Source organism: Dermacentor albipictus, chromosome 3 (assembly GCF_038994185.2).
Source record: "Dermacentor albipictus isolate Rhodes 1998 colony chromosome 3, USDA_Dalb.pri_finalv2, whole genome shotgun sequence".
Taxonomy (NCBI): Eukaryota; Metazoa; Arthropoda; class Arachnida; order Ixodida; family Ixodidae; genus Dermacentor; species Dermacentor albipictus.
In genome coordinates, this window is record NC_091823.1 from 127109909 (window position 1) to 127121793 (window position 11885).

Below are 11885 nucleotides of genomic sequence, written 5' to 3' on the forward strand. Positions count from 1 at the left end.
CCGTGACACGCTGCTAGAATGTGCAGTAGGCCAGGAACAAATCGCGACCGCGTGACTGTGCGGCAACTTGTCCATCATGCATAACGAAGCTAAACCGCATGGCTATTGTCAAATGATCGTGCTAAACACCAAATGGCGATCTCCGCTCTTACATTACAAAAGAGAAGAATAGAAAAAAAACTGTCAGCCTGTAGATATTCAGGGCGTGCGCTTGGGCTTCAGTAATTTGTCGCGAACTACGGTAATTGCTTTACTAATGTTTCGCGCTTCGTCCACCCCTGAGGCCTGCAGTTTTTTACCTCGCTTCGTGTTCGGGACGACTGCTCGATGCGTGGTACAGGCACAGCAGTGTACGTCGGAGTGGACATGCAAGTGCTGCACTGTAGGGCGGTATGAAGTAGTTTGGTATACGCGAGATGACCCAGATCGGCGAGACGGTAACACTATAGAATTGCACCGTCAGCGCTGCCCACACGTAAATGCGGCGGGCGTCAGTAGCATTGTAAAACGCGTCCCACGAAAACAAAGCGAGCATATATGCTTCTGCGCAGCGAGGAGTAACCATTTCCCCAATGATGTGGGTGCCCTAAACGGTGCTCCTGCCGGTGAGTCACTCATTCATGCGTACACGCGGCGAAGGTGACGCCCATTCAGCGAGAAGTTGCGTTCTCTAAACATGTGTCTATTCTTGGCTGCACTCGGACCCCTGGCGCGCAGCTGCTTCCCTGCATCACTCACTGCTGCGCTGACTTGGTGATTATGTCTACTGCAAAAATAAGGGCGCCATTCGTGAAATACATACAATGCGAAATGAAAATTCTCTACAACTCCATCTAGTGGTTTCGGTCTCACCGTAATGCCTACACTGAATAAGGAAACTGTTTTCGCTTCCCCCTAAAAATGTGCCACTGTTGGCCAATCGTTGTAATTTTCCCATAACTGCAACTCTTTATATATAAACGAATGTTTGCTTGCATGGAATCCAGTGTGCCGGTGCTACAGTTCACTTTCTGCCCACACAGTTGCATATTTACGCGCATGCAGACGTACAAAGAACCCCACAATAATTGTTCTAATAGCTTCTCAAAAACTACGAGTACGTTTTTAGCATAATATTCGCACGGAATGGTTACACAAGGTTAAAGTGTCACGGAGTCTTCAGTAACTCACCTCTGGTGTGGCTTCAAGGTCACGTCACGAAGTAACATCGGGAAAGTTATTTCGCCCCAAGTGCCGAAATAACGCTCCGTAACCACATAGGTGGAATACATGAGCTTTTTTTTTCTTGCTGCTTAGCATGGATGCGCCTGCGCAAATGACCGCGAGCACTTGTAGCGGTGTCTAATCTCACGGATGTTTTATTAGGTTAAGACGTTGTGTGCAGCAGTTTGCACCAGACACGAATGCCCATGCTCCGCGGCAGCGAATGGCCGAAATTATAGCAATGCAAGCACGCTATAAGCGGGGATGCGTTCAACTTCCTCCAATGCGGACGTTTCCTTAGCAATTATTAGACACAGATAGTCCGCAGCCTTACAGCTGTTAATTTGACAGAAGCACTGTCGAAAACGTGTATTACCATTCTGGCGGACTATTCAGTAGATGTATCGAATGTTAGCCTATTTGGTGGAAAAGTTGCACTATAAGGGGATATTTAATTTTGCGGTATCCGTTTGCGTTTAAATGCAATGTGTCTGCTGTCGGTGCAAACTGTATAAGATCGCAGCTTAATTCAGACATCTAAGAAAGTTTAAAAGCATCATGCGTTTGCCCACTGCCTGTAAAGTTCAACCACTTCGCACTTAAGTTGGCACGTCACTGTGTCAGTATCTCATCATATTTCGTCTTAGTGTTTGTTTGTCGGTGTCTAACAGTAAAAATGCATTTAATTTCCTTATCTAACTCTCCATGTTTGTTGGGTGCTACATCTTGACACTAGTTTTTTATCGTCTCTGATACAGTGCTTGCACTTTGCGACGTGGCAGAGAGGAGCTATCACCATTCTCTGCTGCACTAACTGCTCATGTAATGATATCAACAATAGTAATAAGAATAAGAATAAAGGATGGCTTGTCGCACTGAAACACTCATATGGCACTTTTGATTGCCCTTCGAAACTACAAAGGCCCTTTAGCAGGTTATCCTGCAGTTCTATTAGAACAGACCACCTACTTCTTGCAACACTGCGTATTACCTATCGCTCTGTGCGCTGATATTAATGCGGAAGTAACGTGCTATCGCGCCAGAATGAAACGAGAACGGCAAGAAAGAAACTAGAACACCTGTTACGCTTAATTAACTGGCAATGTGTGTCGAGGCATCAAGACAGTGACCAACACATGGGCTAATGTAGAGTACGTCTCGTAATCTGTTTCCTCGTGTTCTCGTTTTGTTTGGAAGTAACAGAACGCCACAAATGCTTATGATGTGTCTTTCAGAATCTCCTTGTAGTCATACGCTGAAGTAATTTTTTATTAACTTGGTTGGTTAACGCATAATGCCGATAGTCGTCAAAAGCAGCAAAGAAGAAACAAACCATAACGAAAAAATCCGTGCAGTGTCTGCTGATTATGGAGCCGGAAACCAGTCCAAACACCGATAAAAATTTTCAGCTCTCAACCTTTCCGCGTTTTGGAAAGATACAGTGGGAACAACCCCGTCGCCATTTATGATAAGACTTGTGGACGTGCATATACGCGCGTGGGATTATCGACTTCGCGCGTCTTGTCTACCGAGAAGGAGCATTCTTTCTTTCTTTCTTATTTTCTCTCTCTGTCGTTTCCACACTAATTCCCGACTTCTTTTGTTCTTCGGTCGAAGGGCCGAATATACCTACGCCTCGCGCATACCGCACAAAACAGAATCTCGCAAATTTCACCGGCGACTGCTGGGACGATTCGGTGCGCACCACGCAAGGAGTCGTTGGCGCTGAGGAGCGAAAGGGAGGGGGGTGCGGCGCCGAGGGGAGCGGAGCACCGGACAGTGAAAGTGGGCTCGCAAGAGCGTTATAATAAGTCTGCTCGAATCGCCCGCTGGCATTCGAGGCACGTCGCGCGCGTAAGAGCCGCTCTGCTGCAACGGCCGCCCCGCTCACGGCCGAAATATTGAGCGTCGCCGGCCGCCACTACCTGCTAGACTTCCCGTAAGGCGTTACTATAAATTGTGCGCGCGAGCGCACGCACGCACTCGGCCCGCGCGCTACGCCTCGGCGCTTACCTTTCGTTCTCGTCTCTTCTCTCGCTCTCGTTCGCTTATCCGCTCTTGTTTTTGATTTTCTTTCTCTTACTTTCCTTTTTTTTTCGCGCTGCCGTCTGCTCGCGCCTACGCGCTGTCTCCCTGTCTGGGCGGACTGCTCTTTCCTCCGAGACGTCCCCGCACTTTGCGTGGTGTTGCCGTGAGCAAAACCGTGCCCAACAAGAGGGTATAGAGAGAAGACACTTGCAAAGGGCGAAGCTAAGTTAAGCGTTGAAAGATGCAATTTACGAGTAAGCACCCAAGGGGTGAACTCTCTCGCTATCCTGTGTTGGCGCAAATGCAGAAACAACTTTAGTGGCAATAAATTGCGCGAGCTACGCTTTGCGTTCATTTGTAGAATGCAGTTTCGAGACCAGCGCCACAGAACACATTATTACGTAAGCAAACAGTCAACATTCAAGCACTAACCAACGAAAAACACAAGCAGTATGGAACGAGTTGGATATAAAGTCATTACGTAAGAACTTCAGCGCACTGCGTAAGATGCTGCCACGTGCGGGCCGTCGGCGCTACGCGAAATAAATTAACGATGGCTTGAATACTCTGGGTTGTAACACTTGCATGTGGTTGCAACGAAGAGCTAGCCTATTCTTCTGCCAAAAGCTACGAGAAATTTGCAGTTTCGCACGTGAACAAGCCGGCCAGCAGGCTGTATACTTGGGCAGAGTGCTCCATTGTAAAAGATGAATTCTGTGTTGGTGCGGAAAGAAAAGGCTTGGACCTAAACGGTCATTCGTGGGTTTGAAATTTCTGCGTCGGGTACACGCTTTCTCTAGGGCCATTCTTGTGGATTGCTTTGTTTTAGGGCTTTGGAAATATTCAAAATTTATAATGCGAATCGAATAGCCTTCGCTTATTCGATTCGTATTCGGGTCAAGATGCCGCTGCTCGAAGTTGTCAAATTTTCTCTTGATGCGAATTTATTACCGACTTCAACAGTTTTTCCACTCTACAGGGCGAGAGCACAATGCAAATGCAAACTAGTTGGAATGATTCTGGCGAAGCACAACCACCACTGTTACACAGACGGTCCAGTTACCGAATGAACAGATGGATGAGGTCAGTTATGCACAGTAGTTACCACCCATTCAGTTAGCGTGTCTAAGCAGGCAGTCTATGAGCTCGCTGTCTGTATTCATATAAAGCGATTTATTATTTGGCCAATCTCACCACGTTTCGAATCCTTCAAAACAACATAGTATTGCTCTTAGCTCCTTCAGCAAGCACCACGCTGCGCAAGAAGCGTTACGGTATACTACGTGCATCTGGAGCGTGTTGTGCCTTTTTTTTTCTTCATTACTGCCATTGTCATCGGGCACCATATATGATTACACTTTCTTTTGTTTCTCATTCATTAATATTCTCAGTTTACCTGCTGTCGTGTTGTTAATGGCATGAACCGCATCGCAAAACGTACGCAAGGCCTTTGTTGCTAAAAAGTATTCCCGGAGTGTTTCATCTCCCCCTGTCTTTTTTTAAATTAAATTGTGGGGTTTGACGTGCCAAAACCACTTTCTGATTAAGAGGCACGCCGTAGTGGAGGACTCCGGGAATTTCGACCACCTGCGGTTCTTTAACGTCCACCTATATCTAAGTACACTGGCGTTTTCGCATTTCGCCCCCATCGAAATGCGGCCGCCGTGGCCGGGATTCGGTCCCGCGACCTCTCTCTCTCTTTTTTTTTAAATTCACAATAATCGGTTTTATAGTCGAATGTCATTTTTCTCGAATGTTCGATTCGATTGGAAGATTTCGCTATTCAGTAATCCCTACATTGTTTTCCTTTTTTTTTTTCTGGTATACTTACTTCCTCCTGGAGTTGCGTGTTGCGCTTAATTATAATCTATAGGGCTACGTTTAAGGTGCAGATGAAAGAGTTAATTTTTTTACAAATATATTATTTACTTTGTAGATCAATGCAATAAATGCACGAAAGAGAATCAAGGACCATGATATTTATTGACGTGTTTGTCAGCGTCCATCTTCGTTGACCGCTTATCGTGTTGCACGCCAAGACTTTCAAGCTCTGTGTCACTGTGTACATCAGTGCAATGGAAGCATTGGATAGAATTCTATGTCTTTTGTTCCCATAGCTTACAAGTGCTGCTAGGTTTATGACTGCAGCATGTATTTACGTATATAGCTCCCACAGTAATTGAAGTGCGATTTACTGACATAAGTAATGGCAACATGTGCCTCTGTAGTTTTCTGTGGCTTGCGCACCCATCCTATACTACCAAAACATTACGTTGACTTTGTGGCGATTAACACGATACATAGTGTGAAATATACGCGAATGACAATGAGGTTGCATTCCATACAAGACTCTATTACTAAAATCGATTCAAGGAAGAATTTCGACAGTGGAGCTAAGGAGATCTCTGACGCTGTCACATCCTTATAATATCTTGCTGAAGTGCTCCGGAAAGATAACTCTTATAACAAGTATTTTTCTGTCTGGGTGCTTCCTGCTCTTACACTGCGTCCAGTTTTCTGCTGAAAGAGCTTGAAAAGCGCGTATTGTTATTTTAAGTTGGAAAGTAGTGTAGAAATAAGTACTGTTATTTTAAGCCAGTTGAAGTCTATTGTTATTTCAAGTTAGATATGTTCTCCTCACATGCATGTGAGTCGTAGTGTATGTGTATGTAGTCGTAGTGTATATATATGAATTGTCTTTGAAGATTCAAGTGCAAACGGAACTCCGGCCATGTCACATCATCTGAGAATGCAATGTCTAATGTACTAAACGTTTCCAATCATAACATCCGTTTTTCCCTTCAAGTGCATCTCCAGATGCACAAGGCATTGCTACATTGTCTCTGTGGTCACGAAGTTCACGAAGTCACTGCTTACGCTTAGGTCATTCTGCTGTATGGCCAACGGCGACGCAACCAAAGTTATGTTGTTATGTTTGTTTGTTTCTTTATTTTGGAAAATAATTTCGCACCAAAAACAAACGAAAGCTACAACCATAGAGACATTGATCTCAATCTCCACAGCAGGGAAGCGTAAAGGCATCAAGTTTCACGCGGCTCCATTTACACCAACTTCGAGGCGACCGTTACACGACCCAGCCACCCACTCGCTGCGGGATCAGCAATCTGAGCACGTCCGCGGCGGCCCTTGTAAGGACAAAAGCTTATCGTCGCGCGTCATCTTTCCGTGTAGAAAGTGCGCGAACCGACACCTCTGTGCCTCTTTTTTGGGGAAAGAGGAGAAAATTTACGAGGGCGACGGGCATGCTGTGCGCGAAAGTTGGATTCCGGAACACGTTCGGTTACTAGATCACGGGGAGAAAACGAAATAAACACAACGACTCTCGCGACAGATGAAACGGGTTATCGCGAGAATTCCCCATTTATGCGACCGGACACGCGCGTTCGCGATATACATCTCTGTGACGCGATCAAAGAAGAGTTACGTGACATCGAACGATAAAAAAAAGAAGTACCGTATAGCGAAGTTTCGTTGGCCTTCTATACGGAGAGTGGGGAGGGAACGGGGAATTGTGGTGAAAAGAAAATAACGCACGCCGGTTTCTGAGGCATGTCGCATGTTTCTAATAGAAAGCAAAGCTAAACGCTTTGTTGGTCAACAGTTGTATTAAGTGTTTTCGCTCTAAATGACAACGAGCGATTTCAAGATGTGCTTGGAGAAACTCTGCGCCGAATTTCTGAGAAACGGGAATGACGTTTCTAACTCTTGCCCTATCGGTGACAAGCATTGTCGTACACTGAGTAAGGACGAAAAGAACTGGTCGAGATTGTCTTCCGGAGGCACAAAAATGCGTAATCATAATTGAACGATCCGTTGTACCAACGCTGCATTACTACAGAAAAAGTACTTTGCCACGAAATGTACCAACACAGGAACTGATTGTCTTCACTACTTTAGATATTTTCCAAAACAGTATCAGTATTGTGTCTCAATATAGCAGCAGTAATTTTAGGCAAACGTTGTGTTCTACTTTGCTCCCGTTTCGAACAAATTAGTGCTTACAGTATGTGTAATTTCTATTTTTAATGCTGCCGTGGGCTTATAGATATTACAGTATTAATGACTCGTTAATTTATTCCAGTAGAATTGAAAGTTTAGCTAGTGCAAGCCGTTCATACTCATGAGTCGGGACAACGTGAGAAAAGCAAGATGTACAGATAGGATGCACAAAATGTAAACATTTTTGTTATATATTTAGAAATTGTATTTCAGTCCTTGACGTAGTAAACCTCGGCTTGGTTATATAAGTTTCTGCAGCTTGTTTTTCTTCAACATATTACGCCTCAGTTAACTCCCACGTGTGTTTCATCGATGTCTGCGCAAGGTGGCGGGGTTACCCGAGAAAGGAAAACATTCGCATTCCCGGCTATGTTCAGCTAAGTGCCAGTGCACATTCTTCACTGAATTTTTGTCTTCGTAAGTGCACGCATAAACACCCCGTCTAGTATGGCCAATGTGCGTGCGGGCGTCTGTGCGTGTATGTGTGAGTATGCGTGCGTGCGTGCGTTCGTGTGCGCATGTGCGTGCGTGTGTGTGTGCGTGCGTGCGTACGGACGTACGTACATGCGTGTGTGTGAGTTTGTGTGTGTTTGTTCGTGTGTGTGTGTGTGCGTGTGTGTGTGTGTGTGTGTGCGTGTGTGCGTGTGTGCGTGTGTGTGTGTGTGTGCGTGTGTGTGTGTGTGCGTGCGTGCGTGCGTGTGTGTTTGTGTGTTTGTGTGTGTGTGTGTGCGTGCGTGCGTGCGTGCGTGCGTGTGTGTGTGTGTGTGTGTGTGTGTGTGTGTGTGTGTGTGTGTGTGTGTGTGTGTGTGTGTGTGTGTGTGTGTGTGTGTGTGTGTGTGTGTGTGTGTGTGTGTGTGTGTAAGGTTACTGTGGTTCATCGCGCCGAAACACAAATCTAGGCCAGTTCTTTTTTCGCACTTTCGCCAACGAGCTGGAACATTTCAGAACATCGGACATTTCGAAACAACACTGTCTCCACTTCAACATTTCAATCAAACAATAAAATATTTGAGCACAATGCAATCAGCCAATCTTGTAGATAGATTTATTACGATATTTTCCGACGTTTCACCTGTAAGCCTGGATGCGTTGATCTCTGGGCTGAACATCTGATGGAGACGTTACCTGCCTCAAAGAGATGGCACAAAGGCAAAATAAAAAAAGGGAATTCGTTATATATATCAAGCTTGGATGAACAAAACATTGCTGTTTATGCCTTTCTGGCGATTACCCTTCAAAAAGAGGGATTACAGATTCCTTTTCTTGAGCACATGCCGATACACCAATGTTCTGGAGAAATCTACATTCACGTAACACCCAGTATTTGCGTGTAGATACGAGTATTCATTTATTCTTCGGAAGAGTACGTTCTGATGGTCTTCTTCCGAAACAAAATGGGCTCTTTCCAGAAACACAATGACTTACCATATGCTATTACTGACGCTTTCCTCTAAATACAACCAGCTAACCACCAGCATGTACATTTGTCATATGTTTGTTCCCATCTCATTATAAATTACATGTTATTCTAAACGCAAATATGTCCATGAAAATTTGGCACTACATAAAAGTAAGTGTTTTTTTTTACTTGTTAGTGCGTGTAAAACATTAATTGTCGGCTCAGCAGTATTTATATTCTTAGAGCTATAATAAAAAAAAATGCTTTCACCAGACGCATGATTTTAGATATATTTCTGAGCGCCTGCGCCCATCTGTCATCGCGCGGATACGCAGGATTTTGAGGCTGATAGCCGCTTTCTAGTAAACAACTGTGTTGAAATTTCATCCCATGTTATGACACTAAAGTCCTGCCACTCAATGGCCATTGCATCAAGCGTTGGGATGAAGCAATGACCTCACGTGGTGTTCCCGGTGTTTGACAGGCTGTGATTAGCGAACAGAGACGACGTGGCTATTTTCACGTTACCGCAATATTCGGAAGGAATGAACAGCCCGTGTCCAGGTATAATAGCCTTGTTTGCTTCGACAGTCAAACGGAGAACGCAAGTTAAGCCAAGGCCGTATTGTCTGAGACGTCACTTGAGCGTGCGAACAAACTTTGATAATGTCTTTGGTTGTGCGAATTTTATGGTGCGATGTCCCAGATCCAACATTCATGATGGAGATTATCTAGTAACATTCACTCCTACTGATTGATTACGTCAGACAACTTGCGCATTTTAACACAAACGATACTTTCTTTACGCGCTCAGAAGGATTTTTTTTGTCTTTTTCTGACCAGTGTAAAGGAAAGTTATTAATACAGAAAAAGTGAAGAAAGAGAATATGCAAACTTCCCATAACAAAATTAACCAGAGGTGTCGGATAAGAGAAGGCGAGAATGCGAATTTCAAAGCAACATTTCGTGATAAGATAGTGTAAAAAATATCAGCCGAATAGACCCCTGGACATATCAAAACTAGTTCTTTCAAAAGTCCTGGAGCAGTAGCGCCATCTCAGGAACGGCTTCCTAACTTCCTTGACGCGGACTCGTTTCTGATTTGGCGGCGCGCGATGCCATGGCTCTGAAAGAAGAGCAATGAACCTGCAAGCGCTACGAAATAAGCGGTCCATATTAACGAATATGTATAGGGCTGTTTTGCCGACGGGTACCGTGATATAACGATGTCGAAATATTTATCCCACCCTGGCGAACATCCAATGGCGCATTTCGGGGGCCCCAAATCGCGACTTCGTGGCCACCGATTGAATATATTAAGTGCTCCAGCACATGTATTGGTCAACAGTACAAAAAAACAGGCTGCCAAGTTTTTCCTGGTTAACCGAAAGTTACTTTGACGGAGGGACAGAAATAAGGTCCATCTGGCTATGGCTCTGATTTATTCGGATGAAGTTAGAGATGTTGGTGACTATTGGTATTGCCGGCTTCTCCGCAAGCTGTTCAGTCGGCTGTTATAAAACGATTACTCTGGAAAGATAGAAGTGAAGAACACATCGGCTACTCGATATCTTTATGTTATGCAGTAACAAATAACGTAATGAGTGATAATGTTGAAAGAAATAAAGGAACAAAAATAATTATTAATCTAATATATATAACAGCGTCGTGACGGAGAATTCACCGGCATCTTTTCATGCCACTACCCGAATAATATAAGCACTGCGTAGTACTTATACAATGGTGCAAGTGTTCACCACGTATAATAAAACGATGATAAGTCCAAACACACACACCACCGTTCAATTTCTCGTTCACAGCACAGCGCATCTGCTACACATCTGTTTATTGCTTTCTGGTTTTTCTCACTACGGCTATAGCTTTAAGGTAGAGCTGCAGTCCGCATATATAAATAAATGATTAAATAAATCCCTTAGGTCAATCACTTCGTCAAATAACTTCGTGACAATTGTATTTACACTTTTGAACTTATTAGCGTTCACATGTTTTGTGCATGGTTATCGTTTATTTATTTTTGTCCTGCCTGCATGGACTTCGTGTCCACGGTACGAATTGAATGAGAACTAACAAATAAACAAACAAACAAATAAATAAATAGTATGTCCAAAGTGCAAAAATAAACGTTGACGCTTTAAGACGATGGGCGTACATGCTCTATAAACACCAACAGTAACAAAAAACACTCCTTCCTTATTAGTATCATTACATGCTTACGAGAAATGTAACAGTAGCAGCAGTTACGAGGAAAAAAAGTCAACGTTGAAACAACAATAAGTAAGTTAAAACACGTTGGCGGGCTAGTTGGTTAACATTCATGGTAGAGTGTGTAAGCGCGACTGAATGAGGACGTAGTGAGAAACAGATACACAGAGACAGCGCTTCGCTTTCAACTATAGATTTTATTTTCGTACGTATCGATAAATATATACCGTACGAGCGGGAACAAACGGGACAGCCAAAGAGATGCGTGAGCAAGCCATTAGTGTCGCTATCTGAAAAGGAGATGCGATTCCTCGGTTTATCTTTGTAAACACTGCAGTATATGTTTTCACCATGCATTGCGCACGTGTACGGTTCATCGAGATGCACCGCTGAATGTTCTTTTTTGCTATCGCGTTTGTTTCCGCTCGTACGGTATATATTTATCGATGCGTGCGAAAATAAGATCGATAGTTGAAAGTGAAGCGCTGTCTCTGTGTATCAGTTTCTCTCTACGTCCTCGTTCAGTCACGCTTATACACTCTATCATGAATAAGTAAGTCTTTCCTGAGTGCCGGAGGCGCATAATTTCTTATATATTTCTAGCTCACCGCTCTATATCAACTTCCGGGAGGGCGTAGTGTGGTCCTTTTCAATACACACACACATCTACGGCTTACTTGAGGCATCAGTTTGTAATTATTGTATGGCGAGGTGACCAAATCAATTCAGGTGAACAAAAAAGGTGCGGATACTAATAATAATAATAATAATAATAATAACGTTATGGTTTACTTAACGTGCTCAGGAAGAACCCTAACGTCTGGGTGCTGGCGCACGCTCACATTAACATCCAAGATCAAACCAAAAAACACTGCAAGGGAATATAAATAAAAAGTAATGAATAAAAAGAACAAATAGGAAAAGAAGAGAGTAGATGCAACAAAGTGCAATGTAAATACAAGAGAAAAAGGGGGCAAGGGCACTTTAACAATGCATGAAGCTATGATACAAC